Source organism: Hyla sarda, chromosome 4 (assembly GCF_029499605.1).
Source record: "Hyla sarda isolate aHylSar1 chromosome 4, aHylSar1.hap1, whole genome shotgun sequence".
In the NCBI taxonomy this organism is placed as follows: domain Eukaryota; kingdom Metazoa; phylum Chordata; class Amphibia; order Anura; family Hylidae; genus Hyla; species Hyla sarda.
In genome coordinates, this window is record NC_079192.1 from 299,027,606 (window position 1) to 299,050,007 (window position 22,402).

A 22,402-nucleotide genomic window follows, 5' to 3' on the forward strand; every position below is an offset into this window, starting at 1 on the left:
TTTATTTGCGAAGAAGGCAGTACCAGCCCTGCACAATTTTGTGGAAGAGAAGGTGGGCCAGACCTTGAGCCTGTCGGTGTGTACCAAAGTGCACGGCAGCGCCGATGTGTGGAGCTGTAACTACGGTCAGGGACAATACATGTCCTTTACGGCCCACTGGGTGAAATGGGTTCCTGCACAGCCACAACAGCAACTTGGAAAGGTCACGCTGCTTCGGCCTCCACGCTCTTAGGCCGTTGGTCCTGTAACAGTGTGTTACTCCACCTCCTCATTCTCCACCATGTCCTCAGCCTCCACTGCACGGACAAGTCTCAGTGCCCCTCCAGCATACCATGTGTGCAGGGCACGGCAGTGTCACGCTGTTCTTCACATGGTTTGCCTTGGCAAACTGAGTCACACAGGGGAGGAAATGCTAAAAGTCATTCATAAAGATATCGAATCATGGCTTACTCCACGAAAACTGAAAATGGGAACCAAGGTGACCAATAACGGGAAGAACATCTTGTCTGCGCTGCAAAAAGGAAGCCTGAGCCATGTGCCCTGCATGGCACACGTGTTCAGTCTGGTTGTTATGTGGTTCCTTAAGTGTTACCCCCATCTGTAAGACATCCTAGCAATGGGAAGGAAACTTTGCATACACTTCAGCCACTCGTACACCGCAAAGCACACCCTCCTTGAGCTGCAGCATCAGAACAGCATCCCCCAACATAGTCTGATTTGCGACGTTTCCACACATTGGAATTCCCCCCTCCATATGTTGGACCGAATATGCGAACAGAGAAATGCCATCAGCGATTTTTTGATGATCCAAGCGGATAGGGGGACTCCCCTGTGTAACTTCAATGTGAACCAGTGGCAGCTCATACGTGACACCTGCCATTGGCTCAGGGCCTTTGAGGAAGCCACATTATTAGTCAGTGACCACGATTACAGGATGAATGACGTCATTCCACTGCTTCATCTACTACAACACGTGTTGGAAACAACGGCTGGTCAGGGCACTGGAGACATGGTGCCTACATCTCAAGGTTACATGAGCCCTGTGGGGGCTGAACTGGAAGAGGAGGGGGAGGGGCACAGTGGAGCACAGTTTAGGTTTCGTGAGATGGGCAGTTTTTCTAGTCATCTGACAGGAGTGGAGGAGCAGGAGCAGCTAGAGGAGCTAGAGGGTTATGAGGAAGGCGAGACATAGGACCCAGACACACCATGGCAGTATTCAGTGGAGATGAAGGCAGGGAGTCCCTCCGAGTCACTTGCACAAATGGCACGATGAATGCTCACTTGCTTGTGTAGTGACCGCGGAATTGTCACCATTCGGCAATGGGATGACTTCTGTCTCTCCACCTTATTGGACTGTCGCTACCGGCACAAATTGGGGGCCTTTTTTACACCCACTGAGAGGGAGGACGAACTGACCTACTACAGAGACATCCTACGTAGTCAGTTGGCCGATGCCTATCTGTGCCATTGTTCATCCTCTTGCAGGTCAGACTGGGGGGGCCCCTCCGTGCTCACCTTCCCCTCGCATAGTGAAGCCACTCATCAGCAGCAGGTAGAGGAGCAGGACCTGAACCAGCAGGTGGTGGTATATCTTGACATGACCATGCCAACACACCTTGAAGATCCGCTGGACTTCTGGGCAGCCGAACTTGAGTTGTGGCCGCAACTAGCAAAGCTTGCCCTTGAAAAGATGTCATGCCCGGCCAGTGGTGTGCCATCAGAGCGAGTGTTTAGTGCAGCGGGGGCCATAGTTGCTCCAAGGAGAACTCGTCTGTCCACGAAAGATGTGGAGAGACTGACCTTTGTGAAGGTGAATCAGGCATGGATCAGCCAGGATTTCCACCCACCAATGCCTGATGCATCAGAGTAGATTGACATGGTGCCACACCAATACTTCACAAATATGGATAGTGCTAAACATATTTAAGGCGCTGCTCCCCAGTTACAGACATTCCTCCCCATCAGACCACAAGTTGGTATTGAGGATATGCATTAGCTAAAACTTAACTTTTCTTAGGATAAAATACAGTATATGTATTCAAATTTTTTTTTTAAATCAAACATAAGGCCACCTCCAGGCTCTGTCATTGTGCCGTTCTGCGACAGTGATTCTAATAGTGACACCTCTGATCTGCTTGTCATACTGAATGACAGTATTATTTATCTAACCCAGCATGCGTCGCCCTATGCGTGTTACAGCAAGGCAAAGTGTTCTACACCCCTATTGAGGCTCTCTGTAGGCCAGAAATAACCGTTTTTAATAGCGATTCGCCACAAATAAATTAGTACCGAACCAAATTTTTTCGGAAACTTCTACGAATTGGCCGAATCGAATTTTTCTAAAATTCGCTCATCTCTAGTCTTTATACATAATCTTACTACTGCTGTCATTTTTATTGTAGCCCTGTACTTACCTTTAGTGAAGCCTAAACAACTCTTTTAGCAGACACTCATAGTTATTTATTAACTTTACCTTCCAAGCCATTTTGCCATTACTGTCCTGTTTCTTTTGTATGTATGTGTCTTTTTTTGTAGACTGTCTATGTACACAGCATTTAACAATGTTAACAAACAAGGTAGGAAAGGAATGGATTCTTACCGTTTTTAGTGATAACTTCAGCTTGGACCAAATTCCAGGTGAGGATGACAGCTGCATCAGAAGAAAATAATTGTTTATCCTGAGAGTACGGCATTTAATTTATAATTTTCTTTATTAGATAAACATTTTAAACACTGGCAAATCCAAGAGATTAGAAAAAGCCAACCATGCTGTACTGCAGATCCGTACTACACAGATCCATCATACGGTTATGTTCAAAAGCTCTTAGGGTAACTTGATGGAAGAAAAGAACTACATGTGCATTTTATCATTTGGCTATGTTTTACAAAACAATTTTCAAATTTTTTGTTTAATCCAAAGGGTCTTAAAAGGTATCTGAGTTTAACAAAACGTTTGACTAGGGGCATGTCAAAAGTTTTGATCAGTCTGGGTCTGGTTTTTTAGACCCCCCAACAGATCGCTAGGACTAGCAACGAAAATGATGCGGCTAAGTACTGCTTCTCAACGCTCTCTATGCATGCCCCATACAGTTACATTATATTCTGTAAAGTTACACAGAGCCAGGAAAGAATGTGGTTATTGTAGTCTTCTCTCAGCTTGTTCCAGCGGTCAGTCAAGGTCTGAACACTTAGACCCCCAACCAACTTTATACAAAAAGCAATAACTATATTTTTACATCATCAGAGCTGTATGAGGGTTTGTTTTTTGTGGGACTAATTGTATTTGTAATACTTTTCTTAATTTTACTATAAGATGTAATGTGGAAAAATAACATATGGGGGTGACATTGAAAATAAAACCACCATTCTGCAAATCACTTGATCGGTTGTTCAGTACACTGCAATTCTGTAGATCTTTTATTTAAAAAAATATATGAAACATTACAATAATAACAACATAACAATAAAAACAGCAAACACCTGTACAATATATACAAAAATTAGTCCAAATTAGTCTATAAATGTCCATCAAAGTATTTTCTGGTGCAGCCTCACTCTCACCAAACACATTCACAACTCCCTTTTTTATATGGTCTGTTCTGTGCTTTTCATTGGTGCAAACATCTATAATAAAAGCAGTTAAAAGAAGCTATTTGCTATATAGTATGTAAAGTACATATTGGCGGCCTAGTAACAAAACTTATTAAGAGGTCAGTGCAGTTAATGTCAAATGTTACAATTTAGAAACGGTGTTTAAAGACTTTTTCCTTTAATCTTATTAGATAAAAGGTCAGTCAGAAGAAACATATATACTGAACATCTGTTTGTAATAACTAATAAGTCAACGAAACTGATGAGTGAAACCAGGCTTATACTACTCTGCTTGTTCTCTAGCATGGGCAGACAATTCAGTAGCATTGATGTTATCTAAACAAACAGTCAGAACATAATCCCCCATCATTACAAAGGGAAAAGAACAATATAGCCAAAATGTTGGAGATAACCTGCAGCCAGACATCACCTACTTTTTAGCCGCTCTGAGTACAATTGCCAACAATGTGTGAATGATCTAGTCAAATCTGGACTCAAGAATGACCAAGTCATAGCTATAGCCAAGCTTAATGCACAAAACTCATAGAAAACAATGAATACTATAAACTACTTGTCAGTTATAGAAGAAACATGATCTCAGTGCTAGTTCTAAACCCATTCATTGTATGAATAAATCCATGATCTTTTATTGGTCCAGATGAAAACACATAGAGGGACAGTTATCAAACCGCACCAGCGATGCAAACCCAGTCGCAAATTTGTAAAAATCAAAACTCTTTAATGCCGATCACGCAAAGGAGGCATGAAGGAGACTAGAAGAGGGCTAAATCTCCCATGGTGGGTTTGTGTAGTGGGCTTGTATTCCTCAAATGTGACTTTATGGCCTATAGCCTACTAAAGTAGTGGAAATATATACCCCCTTAATAGATGGCGTCGATTAGGGGCCTGGTGCAACAGTGGCCACGGAGCCGCTGGATTTACTAAGTGGGGTGTGCCTCTTCCTCTCACCTGATTATTATTTTGATACATTAGACATATGACAATTTATAGAGACATTAGAGTGGACTGTTTTATGGTTCGTGCTACAGCCCTAGTGAAATTACGGATATGTGTACATGAATATATATATATATATATATATATATATATATCTCTCTCTCTCTCTCTCTATATATATATATATATATATATATATATATATATATATACGTACTCAGTGACTCTATGTGTGATACATAGACACTTAATCTTTGTATCTTGCTGGCAGTTGGCACTGTGTAGACCTTTGGGACCTACGCAGCACCACTTCTTGTGAATCAGGAACACTTCCCTCTTCGGGAGCTCTTGTCATGACTGGAATTGTAGGGGATTCTTTTTGATCAAATTCCAGAGTTGGAGCTGGTTCTGGACTATCAGGACTCGGACTGGCTGGAGAGACACTGGAGACCTGGAAACCGGGGTGTAGACTGGTGCTAATGGTGACAGAACTGGACCTGGTGAGATGACTAGGGTTGGTTGCACCGGCCCCTGGGATGGCACAACATAGAAGACTGCAGGTTGGCTGGGAGAAAAAATGGGGACATCCATGGATGGGTGGATCCCCTCTCCTGGCACATACTCCCTCACAGGTCTGACAGGTGGTGGAGGAGGTGCAGGAGGTTCAGGCAGGTCTTCCTTGAGACATAACTTTATCCGGTTACGGTGGGGATCATACCCAGTTTTCTGGATCTTGTACACATCAGAGTCTGGGTAGGGTATGGCCATTATTGTGTATGGCTCCTTTTCCCAGATGGAATCCAGCCTGTGGGACCTCGGAAATTTCCGCAGCCAGACCTTGTGATCCTAACTGAAGGGGTTTAGCGGAGGCATGATATTTATAGTTTTGCTGTCGCTTTTGCTGAGCCTCGACCAACTTTTTCTTGACAATCTCTTTTGCTTCCTGGATTCTTCTTTGATGGATAGAGACCCACTCTATGGAAGCTTGCAGAGAGTTATTGAAGGGAGCTTGAAGTCCAAACGTTCGGTCCTTCGGCAGCTGCCCATGTTGCCCCCATCATCAAGTAGAAAGGGGTATATCCTGTGGAACAATGGACCGTATTGTTATAAATCAGGTAACAATCGAGGCCACTCTTCCTGTTTTGACACAGACACTGCTCGCAGCATGTGGATAAAAACTTGATTGATGCGCTCACAGAGCCCGTTTCCCAGTCCGCCAGGACAGACTCCGGGCAACCAAGGGTTTGCACCCAATTGGAATAGAACATCTGAGCTGCTGTTTTGGCTGTAAGGTCTTTGACAGGCACTATGACAACCCACTTAGAGTAGTGATCCACCATGGTGAAAGCATATGTGTACCCGGACCGGGTAGAATACAACTTGACATGGTCTAATACGACCAACTGGTTAGGCCTTTCACTCTACATGGAATGGATGGGTGCTCTTGCGTCCTTGCGCATGTACTTGGTGACGTTGCAGACTGCACACTCACTGCACCATTTCTCGATGTCGGACTGCCTACCAATCCAGTAGAACCTTTGTCTGACAGTAGCCTCGGTCTTGTGGACTCCAAAGTGTCCCGACTGATCATGGTAGTATGCATTAAGGACCATCACCGCGTCCCTTCGGGGAATCAGAATCTGATGAAGTCGATCACCAGAGACCAGATCCAAAGAATTTAGGTACAACAGTCCCTTGTGCACAAACAGTCACTTCCTCTGTTGCCACAGACGCTTCAACTCGTAGTCACACTAGGCCGGGCGTAGACGGGTTGGTACCTTTTTCATCAGAAGATAGTCCAACAGATCCCCCATGACCCGACTTTCGTCTTGTAGAGTCTTCCAGATATGTAGGTCTTCTTGGACCTTCTCGGACCTGGGTTCACTGTTCTCTAGGGTGTTCACAACATTTTGACTCACAGACTTCTGGTAGAATGGGGGCATCTCCACGTCTTCCCACTTGTCTTCGACAGGTGGTTCTTCGCCGGGGGTCATCCGAGACAGTACATCGGCATTGACATTTGATTTTCCGCTTCTGTACTTGATGGTGAAGTTGTAGTTGGCCAATCTGGAGGCCCAATGCTGCTCGATGGCACCCAATTTGGCAGTATTAAGATGAGCCAATGGGTTATTATCCGTGTAGACAGTGAATGGCGTGGAAGCCAAAAAGTCCTTAAACTTTTCAGTCACGGCCCATACAAGGGCGAGGAGTTCCAGCTTGAAGGAGGAACTGTAGTTTGCATCGTTCTTCTCTGCTCCTCACAGCTTATGACTGGCATAGGCTATCACTCGCTCTTGCCCTTCTGGGATTGGGACAGGACAGCTCCCAGACCTTCAAAGATGGCATCATTATACAACCGGAACGGCTGACTGTAATCTGGATACGCCAGGATGGGTGGTTCTGTCAACAGGTGTTTAAGAGCTCGGAACGCTGTCTCTTGCTCTTTGGCCCATTGAACAGGTAGTCCTCCACTGTAGTTCTCCTTCACCGTACCCCTGAGAAGAGCTGTGAGGGGTTCTGCAGCCTGAGCAAAGTGGGGAATGAAGTGGCGGTAGTAGCCAGAAAATCACAGGAAGCCCCTGACATCTTTTACCGTGTGCAGGGTAGGCCAGTTCTTGACAATCTCTACCTTTTCAGGATTAAGCTGGACTCCCTCAGCGCTGACAACAAGACCTAGGTAGTGTATCTGAGGTTAAAGCAGATGATACTTTGACGGTTTGATCTGCAGCCCATGCTTAATCAGGACTTGGAAGACGTCTGACAGATGATTGAGGTGCTCCTGGTAGGACTTGGAATACACGATGACATCGTCCAGGTACAACAGGACACTTTGAAAATTCAGATGACCTAGGCAACACTCCATCAGATGCTGGAAAGTAGCAGGGACATTACATAGCCCAAACAGCATACTCCTCAACTGAAACAGTCCCATGGGTGTCACAAAGGCGGGCTTCTCCCGGTCCTCCACAGCCATAAGCACTTGCCAATATATGCTGGTCAAGTCCAGAGAGGAGAAGTAAGCAGGCGACCCGAGGGCTGTAAGTTACTCTTCAATTCTAGATAGAGGATAAGCATCTTTGTGGTGAAATTGTTCAACTTACTGTACTCGAGAGAAAAGCGAATAGTTCCATCTTGCTTCTTGACCAACACGAGGGGCGCCCAGGGGCTCTAACTTTCTTGAATGACATTCGCCCCTTTCATGTTGGCCAGCATCTTCTTGACAGTCTGATACATGCATGGTGTGACCAGACGGTGTCCTTCTTTAATAGGTGGGCTGTCGCCGGTGAGAAATCTGTGCTGGATCATAGACGTACACCCAAAGTCCGTGGGGTGTTTACTGAACGCCTCGTGGTACCAACGTTGACGACTCCCTTGACTCCTACTTGGAGTTGCACTCACCAGGGCTCAGGAGTACTTGCACTGGATCCTTCAGCTACTTGGGCCGCACACTGTCGGGCCACCTTGCATTCTGTTAGGCTGTCCCTTGACTCTAGAAGATACAGCTGGGCTACTGGGGTGTACTTAGGTAACACAGCAGCAGCGTCAGATAGCTTGACTAGCTGGACGGGCACTCTCTTGTTGGTAACCGTGACAAGGCTTCTTGCAGCTCATACAAGGGGAGGATCTTCCAGCTGCATAGGTTCCAGCAGGGCTTGATAATCCTTGTTCCTTACTCCAGGGCGTGCACGGCACCAGATGATGGTATCTGTGTTGGGTTGTAAGGTAACTGACCTGATATCTTGTACTCGTACTTTGCAGAGTTCATCTTGTTGGTTTGCAAACTTCTGCTCCGCCTGTAGAAGTGGTAGCCCGCTGGCCTGAGGCAGAAAGGAAGAGAGGCATACAAGGAGTCTACAATTTCAGAGAAACAGTTTTTCATTATATATATCCCCAGTATAAACTCAGCAGACCCTTTATCAGACACATTAGTTACAATCACTCCCTGCCCTCTAAGTCCATGCTTCCCCAACTGGATGGTTTGCTCCCAATATCCATGTCTGGGTATTGGTTTCCTGTTACTTGCCACAACTCTAAAATCAACATCATTGGGTTCACACAATAAACTGTCATTCCAGTGCATATAGAAAACATTTTTAGGTATAGTAGACACTTGTGACCCTGTATCTATCAGTGCCTCCAACTGTACACCTTCTACAATAATCTTTACATAGGGGCAGGAGGCGACATAAAAAGTCCTGACTTACACGTTTGAATCCCAACACTACATTTTCCAATGTCCTGGTTTATTGCAATAGGTACAAAAAGGTCTTTGAGTCCACAAGAGCCTATTAGCTGGAGGATTGTGGGGGGGTTAAAATTGTGGGGAGCAGGAGCAGGTTTCTTAGGCATGGGCTGTTCACGGTCAGGTGGTACGGCCCGGGTGACAAGCTCCTTCACCGCCTTAGTCAATTGTTTAATATCCTGCTTAACACTGTAATTCTGAGGATGTAGTAACCGGCAAGGTAGGTGGCACTGGGGTGGGGCCAGTGATGGTGGTGGTATGGGCCTAGCTACTGCACATAGTGGCTATGGGACAGGTGAACAAACTTCCTCTGACTCAGTCCTGGACTCTATGACTTGAATAGCCAGTCTCTTACAAGCGGGGAAGGACAGACTGGGGTTTTGGACTTCTAACATTCTCAGCTGGGCTTTGTCCCACTTACTATGAGCCCCATTGATAAATCTATCCATCAATATCTTGTTGCCCTACTCAGGAGTTATGCCATCTAGTTTTTGAACAGTTTCTAGGGCATTCTGTCGGGCTACGGCATAAGCTCTTAAAATCTCAGCTAGCTTTTGTCGCCTCTCATACAACTGGAGATGTACTTCTGATGACGAATGTGACGAATACCTGGTAGAGTCCTTCAAAGAACTGCTCTACAGTTGCCTTCTCAGAGGCGGGCCAGGTGCAGACTTCCTCCAGTACTGGTCCCTGTAGTTGTCCTGTGAGCAACTGCACCTGTTGATTAGGAGGGAAAGAATAAAGGATCAAATTCTGGATCTTCTCCTTGAAATCCCTCAGGGTGAAGGGGTCTCTGTTATAGGTAGGAAGGACAGGGTTCCCCATGAATACCGGTGCAGATGCTGGAACACCCAGGTTGTTGATGTGGACTGCAGGCAGAACTGGCAGCATTCAGGCCGCTGGGGCAACAGCTGATCCCGCTGCTGGAGATGAAGGGGCACTGTCATCTGGTTGATCTGGAGGGCTGGGTGATGACATCTTGCAGACTTTTTTGAGTGCGCTGTCACTTGAAGATGATTTGAGTGTGCTGACCCTTTAAGATAATTTGAGTGCGCTGTCGCTTTTAGATGATTTGAGTGCGCTGGCCCTTTCAGATAATTTGAGTGCGCTGTCACATTAAGATGCTTAGCTATATGCTGCAGCGACTTAGTCTTAACTGACTGTAACCCCTGAGTGGCAAGTACCCCATAACGCTACTTTGCACTAGGGGTTTAATGTGACTCACCCCCCGGTACCAAAGACTTGCTGAGGGAGATCGTTGGTTTATTCAAAGTCTGCGCTGCAGCCGGTGCTTGATTATAAACCACAGAGCCAAAATCAGCTGCTGAAACCTCCAATATGGCTGCGCCCAGGGGACTTCCTGTTTTGGTCCAGTTGGGAAAGTCTTCCCCTGTGCAACACAGGGCAGATCCTTAGTTCCTCCTCGCAACATTGAAGAGGCGTCACCGCTGGGGACTGACGGGGCCGAGCTGCGACCACTCGCGTGCGCGGGAAATACCAGACCAGATTAACTCTTTCAGGTACTGACTTCTCACACTGCACAGTGACACTTAACAGTCTTTCCTTCACTTCCCCCTCTATTTCACAGGTGCCGCTAATAAAAACTTTGCAATGGGGGGGGCGTGTCGCACCATGGTACTGTGAGGACGCACTCCCTGCTACCTCCGTCCCTGACCGCCGCTTAACCAGGGGAATCGCCGGTCAATATGACAAACCGCCGCCACAAGAGCAAACCTAAAGCTGGGGGAACCCCTGCTGCCACAGGGGTTCCCATCTCCAACTTCTTCACCCCGCTCCGGGGTCTTCTACGCCCCAGCACGCAGCCTGCAAACGCTGCCTTACACAGCCAGCGGCTCCCGGATCAGAAGCGGACCGCGCGATGCGACGCGGGTGAGTCCCACAAGCCTCAGCTTACCCCTCCAGTGCCCCTGTTGGACTTGGACTCCCCAGAGTGCTTGGCCCCAGTCCTGCCATGTAGTCAGGCCACATCTCCGTCCCAGCTGTGCACTGCGTGGCAGGCTCCGCCCCCGTCTCTGCTGCGGTGCCACCGCCATCTTCACCTCCTCTCTCCTGGCCGCAGCTCCCTGTCTCAACCTCTGCTGTGCCCTGTCACACTCTGCAGCAGGACCCCACAGGTTGCCTTCCTGGGCTCTGGTCTGCACGGGCCCCAGAGGACCAATCAGAAATAGCTGCAGTGGCCCCAGAATCACCTGGTCAGGTGTCCCCTGGCGTCCGGCCTGCACCCCCACCACGGGGATCCCCTCTGCTGTTTGGCTCAATGGAGGCTTTGGGGCCCTCCTCAGTTCCGGCCTCCCACCTACTGGAGACCCATGAGCCTCCCTACGGCACCTTGTCAGCTGCTGACATGCAGGGCCCTGCAGACCCTCTGGGTCTTCTACCTTCTCCAGTGTCTGAGAAACCTCCCTCTCAAGCCCCACCATGGGGATATTCTAGCCTGACATCGTGGCCGCAGGCTATAGGTGAAGACCCTCCTGATCCTCAGACTCATGTCTCCGGGCCTATTGGTCTCGGGCCGATACCAGCTTTGAAGCCCACTGTGACTCTCACATCTCAGTTATCTCCCCCGCTGCCACCTGTGGATCAATCCACGACTGCTGCATGTCTTATTTTAAAAGACCACCCTGAGCTTCAGGCCCTTCTTCTACTACTTCCTTCGAAACAAGATCTATCCTCATTAACGGCCGAACTGAAATCTGCCTGGAGACAGGACTTACAGGTGGTACAGTCTGAGGTGGATTCTCTACGCACTTCTGTACAGGAGCTCTAAACATTTAAATCATCTGTTCAGCTTACCATGGACTCTCTACGCCAAGATCTGACTACTCATATACATCACCAACGACTTCTTCATGCACAGTTCGATGACCTGGAGAACCGCAATCGCAGGAATAATATCCGGATCCGGGGCCTCCCTGAATCGGTACGCCCCCAGGACCTTTTCCAGACCCTCACTGAACTATTCAATTCTATCCTGAACCACCCGGCTAGGGCACCAATTGAAATGGACAGAGCTCACAGGGCGCTACGTCCTCAGAATCCTGACCCCTCCAAACCGAGGGATGTCATTTGCCGACTACACTATTACACAGTAAAGGAGCAAATTCTGCAAAAGGCGTGACAAATCAGGGATCTGGACTATGAGGGGGCGCGTTTGCAACTGTTTCCAGATCTCTCCCGCCACACTCTCCACCTGTGTGCTGCCATCAAGCCGTTGCTTACGGTCCTCCAGGGCCGAAACATACCATATAGATGGGGATTTCCCTTCGCCCTTTCTGTCCACAAGGATGACAAACTGGTGACGCTGCGTCGCCCACAAGATTTACCTCTATTCCTACAGACTTTGGGACTTCCTGCCATGGACCTTCCGCAATGGACTGATTTGCTGGACAACCCGTATATGCAACTGCCATCGGACGCCCGCCAGGGGATCGTATCTCCCCTCATCCCAGCTACCCCTCGTCCGCAGAGATCCAGGAAACAACCCAGAAGTACTTCCCGCTCCAGGCGGGGATCCCAACGATCTCCATGAACTGATCCCTGAGTGGACTGTGATATTCAGTTTTGCTGCCCGGTTTTTAAGCACGGATGCTCCAAGTTCCACATGATTGATGATTTCTTGATTGTGTCATAATCTCCTTGATGTTACTTGACATATGCAATGTTTTTTCCCTTTCCCCTACATGTTGCTTTAATATGTTTACTTGATTAGATTAGTGGCGGTCATACGGATAATGTGAATCACCCACTGTTTTATTTCCTCCGGTTAGCAGTGATTTCCATTATCACTATTACCCCTACCCTACGCCCCACGTAGGTTACTAGTAGTTGTTCTGACTACCGCGTTGTTGGCCCTTGGGCTTTCTCTTTAGGTACTCTTGCGCTTGTTCTCTCTTTGACTAGTGCTGTTTCTTGCTTCTGTTTCTCTCTTTCCCCCTCCCTCACCCACTCTTTCCCCAGCCCCTCTTCTCCCCCTCCCTCCCCCTGAGACGATATACATTACTGGACACATCGCCCTTACTTGTCCCAGTGATGTTTGAGCCCCTTGGGGGTGGCCTGTTGCACCAATGGCGTCCCTAAAGGTCACCTCGTTGAATGTACAGCGCCTCAACATCCCTGGGAAAAGATCCAAAATCCTATATAATTTCCACAAACATAAATCCCAGATAGTGTGCTTACAAGAGACCCACTTTCGCCAGGACCAATTGTCAGGCTTCCACAATAGATACTACCCACAATGGGTCCACAGCAGTTCTCCCACACAGAAGGTGAAGGGAGTGGCTATATTTCTCCATAAGTCACTGACAGCTCAGATTATTGACACCCGTGTAGATCCCGTGGCCCGCTATGTTTTTGTCAAACTCAATATTCAGGGACTAGTGTTGCTCGCGAATATTCGCAATTCGAATATTATTCGCGAATATCGCATATTCGCGAATTCGCGAATTTCGCGAATATAGCGCTATATATTCGTAATTACGAATATTCGTTTTTTATTTATTTTTTTTCTTCACAGTACACATCACAGTGATCACCCCTCTCTGCTTCCAGTTTGTGTGGTGTAAAGAAGGCTGTAATACTACTGTGTGAGACTGGCGTGCGAAAATTTGCATATGCTAATTTTCGCATATGCGAATTTTCGCGTATGTTAATTTTCGCGTATGCGTATTTTCGCATATGCGAAAATAAAACGAGAATATAACGACTATGCGAATATTCGCGAATATATGCGAATATTCGTCCATATATTCGCGAATATTCGCGAATTCGAATATGGCCTATGCCGCTCAACACTATCAGGGACGCGAATACACTGTCGCTTCCATCTACGCTCCGAATCATGGCCAGAGGTCCTTTATTGAACGGACCCTAGAGGCCCTCAACACATTTTCTCAAGGTCTGCTCATTGTTTGCGGAGACTTCAGTATAGCCCTGGACCCCCTGGCCGACACCTCCACAGGTTCTAGTGTGCTCTCTTTTGCTGCGCTGAGGGGAATTAAGCGTTCTCTTCATGTACATCAGCTTTGCGATACATGGCGCCTTCTCCACCCAACTGAGCGCGACAACTCATTCTTCTCGCATGCAAGGAGAGCATACTCTAGACTTGACTATATCATGATATCACATCACCTTCTCCCCACCCTCCTGTCTGGCTCCATAGATCCGATGATACATTCTGACCATGCACTGGTGTCTTGCTCCCTCCGACTTCCCACTACTTCTCTGAGGGAATTCACATGGAAACTTAATGAAACACTTCTGACGGTGTGTCACTGATATTAAGAAGGACATAGCAGCATTTGTTCTGACGCACGCCTCTGACACCACGTCGCTGCAAACCAAGTGGGAGGCATTGAAATGCATCCTTCGGGGTAATCTCATTCGCCATGGTGCCAGGCGTAAGCGTGAGGCAACCGCCAAACTCGCCTCCCTCCTTACTCAGCTTCACACTTTAAAGACACGTCATAGACGCACCCTCGCTGAGGAGGACCTACGGGAACTTCTTATAGTGCGGAAGGAAGTGCAGGTCCTCATTGATAAAAAAAACACAATAGGTTTCGCCAATTATGTGCTGCATCTCACTATGAATGGGGGAATAAAGCGGGCAGATTGCTGGCCAGAGCCCTGAGGGATAAAAGAGCGGCCCTCTTCATTCCTTCGATCAAAAACTCCCAGGGACGGCTAGAACATCTTATCTCTCAGATCCTAGCTTCCACACATACTACACAGGTCTATTTGATTTGTCAGGGGTTGGGGGTATACCTCCTCCTACTACACAAGCAATTCACTCTTTCCTGCACCGTACAGCCCTCCCTGCCTCCTGATACTTTAGCTAGCCTGGAGAACCCATTTACAGTCGAGGAATTGGACTTGACCATCTCTTCCTCACCCTCGGGTAAGTCTCCTGGCCCCGATGGGTACACTGCCCGATTTTATAAAATGTTTCACTCTGACCTCGCTGCCCCCTTCTTGGCCGCCTGCAATGATGTGTCCCCCTCTAATGGATTCCCTGCCTCCTTCTTAGCCGCCCACATCTCCGTGATACCTAAGGCAGGCAGGGATCCGAATTTATGCCAAAGTTATCGCCCAATCTCCCTCCTTAATGTAGACGCCAAAATCTATGCGAAGATGATTGCTTTGCGTCTCACCCCTCTTTTGGAGCACCTAGTTTAGACCAGGTGGGCTTTGTCCCTCATAGGGAGGCCTGGGACAATACTCTAAAAACTTTCTCACTAATCCATCATGCTCAATCAACTAAATTGCCATGCATGGTCCTCTCGCTCGATGCCGAAAAGGCTTTAGACGGAGTGGGGTGGGGCTTTATGAGAGGGGTGTTGACCCACTTGGGCCTTGGCCGCCTGGCTTTGAGCCATATAATGGCGCTTTACACCAACCCGTCAGCTAGAATTCGGATTAATGGCTCCCTTTCAGAACCCTTGTCCATACATAACGGCACCAGACAGGGCTGCCCATTGTCCCCCCTACTTTACGTTCTTGTGATGGAACATCTTATGCAGGCGATTAGAATGCACCCGGACATCAGAGGTATACAGGTGGGAGACCTTAATTTCAAGTGTTCGGCCTTTGCAGATGATCTTCTCCTGTATATCTCTGCACCGGAAACATCACTCCCCGCACTCTTGTCGGTATTGGATGACTTTAGTGCATTGAGTAATTATAAAATTAACGTGACTAAGAGGCTATGAACGTGTCCTTGGATGCGCTGCGGGCCCTAAACCTGCAGGGTCAGTACACATTAACCTGGCACCCCTCTTCTTTCAAGTACTTGGGAGTTATTATCCCCAAGGACCTCTCCCGTATTGTTGAACTGAATCTGGCGCCCCTATTGACCAGATTCAAGAGTTACCTGACCAAGTGGGAGCGTAAAGATTTCTCATGGATTGGCCGTATCAACATATTGAAAATTAATCTGCTCCCCCGCTTATTTCAGACTTGAAACGCTTTGTTTCAGACTTTGCCAGTGCTGCTTCCTCACACCTTCTTCAAACCTCTAACCACACTCTTCTCTAACTTTGTGTGGTCCCAGGGACGGCATAGACTCTCTAAACGCTCTTGCCCCTTTTCCTATCACTTCACTCCCCTGGATTCGGCCTGCCTACTGGACTACGGCCAATAAGACCTCCCTTCCCCTAGTCTCTAGGATACTACTACATACTTGTTTTCAACACATCACTGCCGTGGGTTTACTTAGACCTTTGGGTCCTCTAACTCCCCTAACAGGCAATCCGGATTTTCTCCCAGGGTCTACGGGGCCTGACTTCTTGGCTGCCCGGACTCGTTCCCCTCTTCCCATTGCCCGGGTTCTCCAGACCTCCTCCTTAAAAGCCCTATCTGACATCTTAGGCGACACTGCACAATCAGCCTTACACTCCTTCCAGTATCTTCAATTGCAACACTTTTATAACACCTGGCGGGTTCCTGGTGAACTCCATAGAGAACTGACTTCCTTTGAACAACTGTGCATAGCGCCAACTAGCCCAACTCATGTCATCTCTCTATTATACACTATACTCAACAGTCGGGACCCTCAGTCCCTTTTGCCCTACCAGCAGAGTTGGTCAAGAGAATTGAACACTGTTCCCAGTACTATGGAATGGGACACGTCCTTTCTCCTTTGTCATAAAGCCTCCAGAGCTGTAGCTCTTCAGGAGACAAACTATAAATTGTTGTCCAGATGGTAGAGGGTCCCAGCCCTGCTCCATCGCTTTTATCCCTCAGTCTCGCCCACCTGCTAGAGGTTCAAAAGTGATACGGGCACGCTCATCCACGTATGGCATTCTTTCCCCCTACTGACGCCTTATTGGTCAGCAATACGAGATATCATTCACACGGTCACAGGCACACATGTTCCCGACACCCCCCAGGCTTTACTGCTCTCTCTGCTACCCGGCCCGGCAGAAAAATTGAAGAAAAGCCTAGCGAGCATATTGCTTGCTGCAGCTAGAAGTGTTATCCCGAGACGTTGGAAGTTATCGTCCCCCCCTACTGTTAAGGAAGTCTTACATATTCAAGTCCTTGAGGAATGCCTGACTGATCTCAACGCCACCACTGAGCGTTACCACACACGATGTCGCCCCTGGTTAGACTACTCCGCCTCTTCAGATTTTCTACGATTTGGTCTGACTGCAACCACACCTCCCCCGCCTCAACGCAAGCCTTCCCCTCCCCCCTGCACCCCCCCCCCTCATAACTTGCCTCCTACTCGTACTCATCTCACTCTAACTCTCACACCTCCCTTTCCCATCTTTCTTTGGCTAACAGACATGTCCCTAACTTTTGCCGATATAACTTTATGATTGTCATGTTTCCATTATACACAAGATTACTGTGGTTAATGGTATTTGCCCCATGTTTGGGGACCTTTGTCCATTTATGTTTTGAATATCTAACGCACTTACCTTGGGCCTTGAATGGCCTTCCTTGTTTGTACTTTGCTTTGCCTTAATGAAGTTGGTTTGAATAAAAAAAAAAAAAAAAATACAACTTTGCAATGATAACAGTCTAGTACACTTTGCTGGAGCAGATTCCGTCGCAATGGCATGTGACTATTACAGACAGTCTCGGACACAGTTAGGGGGAAGCACTTGTGGCTTGTGGTAAATGACGCACACCCGTATTCTGTTCGTAGGATGATGACCGACTTGTGGTTGCAGGACTTTACGCTTGAGGCCTCCAATGCTCTGGACACAGACACTGGAACAACTTGACTGCAGAGATTGCAGCCCCTCCCCTGGTTATATAGGGGGGCTGTGCAAGGAGCCCATAGGTCATTGGGGGTCACCTGGTCACTGGAGCCCTCTGGGTAACAATCAAGTGGTACAAACATTAAAGTAACAGTACATCATTTATACACAACCTATGTACATAATGGGGGTATGGTGCAGGAGAGGCCTGGGGACATGCAGGGACTCTGCCTGACAGGGCAGAGGACAGTACGGGGCCACATCATCCATGCTGGGACATCACAGTTGCTTCCTGAGTGGACAGTGTGATTTCACAGAAGTGTGATTGACTTGGAGTTACATTGTGTTGTTTAAGTGTTTTTTTTTTTTATTATATATATTCTATAGCATATGTTTTGAACATTTTCTTCCTCTGCTGTGAATCTATACATTGTACTTACTACTGTGATCATTTTAGTTATATCTTCTGCTATTTGGTCTGTTTTTAGATTTTTTTTTTGCCATTATCCAATTTGCAAACCAGCTGGATATGGGCTGAAAAAGGCCCTAAAAAGTGCAAAAAAAGTGCAAAAAATTACCTTAATTGAACCATAAACAGACAAAAAGAATGTCGCTCTTACAATTACAGCCATATAATTTTACTGAATGGGGATTTTTATGAGCCATAAACTGTTATTATGCCATTTTATAGGTCAAAAAACAAACCAAAATACTGTGTGTGAACATAGCCAAACTGGTTGATGTATACAGTTGACTATCAGGGTAGTTTCCTGTGACTCTGTCGGTGTTGTTTTTTTGCACAGCCTTTTTGTTTTTACCATTTGTCTCATTTATTAGTTCATGTTATATAACAATTACATTTATAGCCCTGGTGGATGTGTGCACTTAATGTGTATCATCTTATGTGTAATGTCTCATTTCTTTCATTATTTGTCCTTATTTCCCAATCCAGATACATGTGTAGCCATCAGATACGAACAGTTGAAGTGCTTTGTGTGTAAAATAGTGATAAGGAGATGGTGATAGGAGTTATTGATCAGATTTGCACAAGTCTCCATTGTTCTGCACGTGCTAGAGATAAAGCTTCCATATAAATGCTGGCATCAGTACCCAGTTGTCACTAAGCTTACTAGATATAGGCTTTTGCTACTAGTACTGCACTTTACAATGGACAGCATGTTTGCCTCTCAGGACACCATAGGATCTATGGTTCTCCTAACTAACAAGACAACTGTAAGTAGAGCAGATATAACATATAGTGTAAATGTTATGTAACAGGGGTGTTGCTCAGATGTCTTTGTGAAAAATTCATGTCTGGGCCCGGGGGTGGGTAGGTGGAGAAGGTGTCCCCCTAAGGCACTGCTGGAAGGGTACAATTTATTTATATTTTTAAATGCAACACTTTGCCTTTAAATTTCTTTGACAACATGCATGTTTAGGGGAAAGGTAAATGTTGCTGCGTAGCTCAGGGCTGATAGCTGTCGAGTGGACTGACAGCTATTACGATAGACTTCAGTCATGGAGGGAGCCAGCACATTCTAAACATTTGCCTTTGGCACCTCTGCTGCTTCACATAACCGCCCAAGACTTAAAGGGGTACTCCATTGGAAAACATTTTTTTTTTTATCAACTGGTACCAGAAAGTTAAACAGATTTGTAAATTACTTCTATTAAAAAAATCTTAATCCTTCCAGGACTCAGCTGCTGTATACTACAGAGAAAGTTCTTTTCTTTTTTAATTTCTTTTCTGTCTGACCACAGTGATCTCTGCTGACACCTCTGTCCATGTCAGGAACTGTCCAAATTAGGAGCAAATCCCCATAGAAAACCTATCCTGCACTGGACAGTTCCTGACATGGACAGAGGTGTCAGCAGAGAGCACTGTGGTCAGACAGAAAGGAAATTCAAAAAGAAAAGAACTTCTTGTGGATACTGGAAGGATAACAATTTTTTTATAGAAGTAATTTACAAACCTAGGGTAACAAAGAAGTGTATGTGCACTCACCGCTCAGCGGAGGTCAATGCGTCTTGGGATTCAGATCACGGGGCGCTGGGTCAAAGCATAGGCGGGTTTTGGTAGCGCTTGGTGGCAACACCGGCAGTTTTGCACGTAGGTGCGTGCTTCTTCCGGCCTACTTCCAGCCTGAAGAAGCACGCACCTATGTGCGAAACTGCCGGTGTTGCCTCCGAGCGCTACCAACACCTGCCTATGCTGTGACCCAGCGCCCCATAATCCAGACCCCAGGACGCATTGACCTCCGCTGAGCGGTGAGTGCACATACACTTCTTTGTTACCCTACTTATTGATACTTTATCTGTAGTATATGCACCCCGCAGGAGGTATTGACTCAGGTCGCCGGGACTGAACTCTGCATCGTATACAGGTGAAGTCGCCTCTTAGTGTGCCCTCCCCTTTCGGCCTCGCATATTAATTTACAAATCTGTTTAACTTTCTGGCACCAGTTGATTTAAAAGAAAATGTTTTCCAGTGGAGTACCACTTTAAAGGAGTACTCCAGTACTTTAAAACGTATCCCCTATGTGCAGGACAGGGGATAAGTGTCTTATCAAGGGGGTCCAACTGCTGGTCCTGGCTCTTGTAGTAGTGGCGTCGGCACGCACTTTATGCAATGTCCATGGTAGCATCAGAGATTCACAAGTACATCTGACCCCACTGCTCCATGCACAGCGAGAGCCAATATGGAAATTGTTGGGGGTCTCACCAGTCAGTTCCCCTGTGATCAGACATTTCCCCTGTCCTGCAGAGAGGAGATATTGGCGTATCCCTTCAACATGTAAATGTACCTAATGATACAATTACCTAATCTATTTACATTATTTAAAAAAAAACAATTTTTATAGTCATTGCTCCATCAATGTACATTTAGAAGTTGCTGCCCCATTGAACCACTTCCTTATAATTTTGCTTATTATGTGATTGGGTGGAGTATGAGCCCGCTTTATCCTCTGAATCCTTATAAAAACGATCAAACCTTATTATATATTAAATGAGATCTACATTGAAATAATGCAGCCTCTTCATAAACCGTGCACTCATAGATAAACACTCATAGATTTACCTTACATCACTAGTAGTTGTAGCCATAATGAGGGGCATTTATGAAAGTTTGCTTAGGTATGCTATTTTTTCGTTTGTTTTTTTTTTCACTTCCATTCTGCTTACACGTGACTAATTTACTATATTGTTGCACAGTGTTAATAAATTTTTCACAGGTAAGCAAAAGCGGGAGTTTTTTCTCACCTAAGCGAAAACAATAGTCAGTTTCTGTTAGTTAAGCCAAGGTTCGGCTGGAGAATATTTAGTAGGTTTTTAAAGCGAATTTTTTGCGAATGTCGCGTTTGATAAATTTCTGACTATGGCAAGTCACAATTATAAAAACGCTTATGTACGCCAATTTGAAAAAAAATGCTTTTCTCACTCTCGTGGCAGATTGTCGCACGAAAAAAGACGGTGGCGCAATTGCAAATTTTTTGTGACAATTTTATGGGAAAAAACTCGGGTAAATCGGTTGATAAATCTCTGTCTATGTCTGTTATTGATCATGCTTGGTTGATTGCTATATATATATTTTTTTTGTTAAAAAATTTTTTTTTTAAATAAATCAAAGGCAAACGAGTAGTTAAACCTTGTACTTAGAGGTGCTGATCACTTCAGTCTATTGGTGCAGAAGCCTTTCACAAGGGATTGTTTATTAGAGAAACTACACAGATTGGATTACTCATTTGCACGTACAAAGTTATGTAGCAGGATGGGAAATCTGCTGCATAATTACCTAAGATCTATTGTCTAGTAATGGCTCATTTTAGGTGCTAGGTTTCACTGATACATTTCATGCTGAGGTACAATTAATTCACGCTCCAGGTTTTCGTTTTTAACTGTGGATAAATCAGACAAAACCTAATTTATCATTAATAAGATGAAAAGTAAAATCCTACACTAATGTTTAATTAAGACGAAGCAAGTCTATCAGTTTAGCTCTCCGAATCCTCAGGCTTTTGTAGCTGCAAATGTAAAATTGTCCATATACCTAATATTTATTTAAAATGATGCAACAAAAAACAATATATAATTCTTAACAATTACCACTGCCCTGCTAGGGGTTTATAGATGTAATAGCCAGGAGTCCGAAGATATTTTCAGACTTCACTGACATCACTGCTCAATGAATATAATTCATGTTATACACAAAGACTAGGTTCAGACTACGGAATCTCCGGGCAGAAAATTTCCACCCGGAGATTCCGAGTGCGGCCAGCGCTGACTGAATCAGTCGGCGCTAGGACCGCACGGACACTGCAGTCTCCAATAGACTGCAATGTGTTCCGCGCGGATTTCCACCTGAAGAAAGAGCAACGCCTTTCTTCAGGCGGAAATTTCCAAGCGGATTTTCCGTTCACAAATTCCGCTTCACAAATTCCGAAGTGTGAATTTGCGAATTCACTTCACTATACATTTTAGCAAGCGGAATTTCCGTAGTCTGAACCTAGCCTTAGGGTATGTTCCCACAGCAGAATGTCCAGAATATTCTGCCGGAATATTCTGCACGGACATTCCACTGCAGCAGAGTCCCTTTGATTATAATGGGATTCTGTTGCACTGTTCACATGGTGGAATTTCCATGGCAGTTATTTCTGCCGTGAAAATCCCGATTCCGACATCCGCAGAATGAATAGACGTGTTTATTCTTTCTGCAGATTTCAATTGAAAATGCATCAGCGTCTATGAGAGGCCTCATTTCTGAGCTGGCACAAAATGGGCAAATGTTCGACATGTCCGCCGGCGGACATTTCGCACATTTTATGACGTGTAAACATGGCATTAGAAGGGAATATGATGTCAATACTGCAGAATTTACGTTATGTTTTGC

The 22,402-nt window shown here is 46.1% G+C and overlaps 1 long non-coding RNA gene across 1 annotated transcript in view; it reads right to left on the reverse strand.

Moving 5' to 3' along the window:
* Positions 1–22,402, reverse strand: part of LOC130369422 (uncharacterized) — a 68,387-nt gene that overhangs the window by 36,191 nt on the left and 9,794 nt on the right. Inside the window, exon 4 of the long non-coding RNA XR_008892747.1 lies at positions 2,600–2,650. This is a non-coding gene — a long non-coding RNA (uncharacterized LOC130369422). The remainder of the gene's footprint in view (positions 1–2,599; positions 2,651–22,402) is intronic.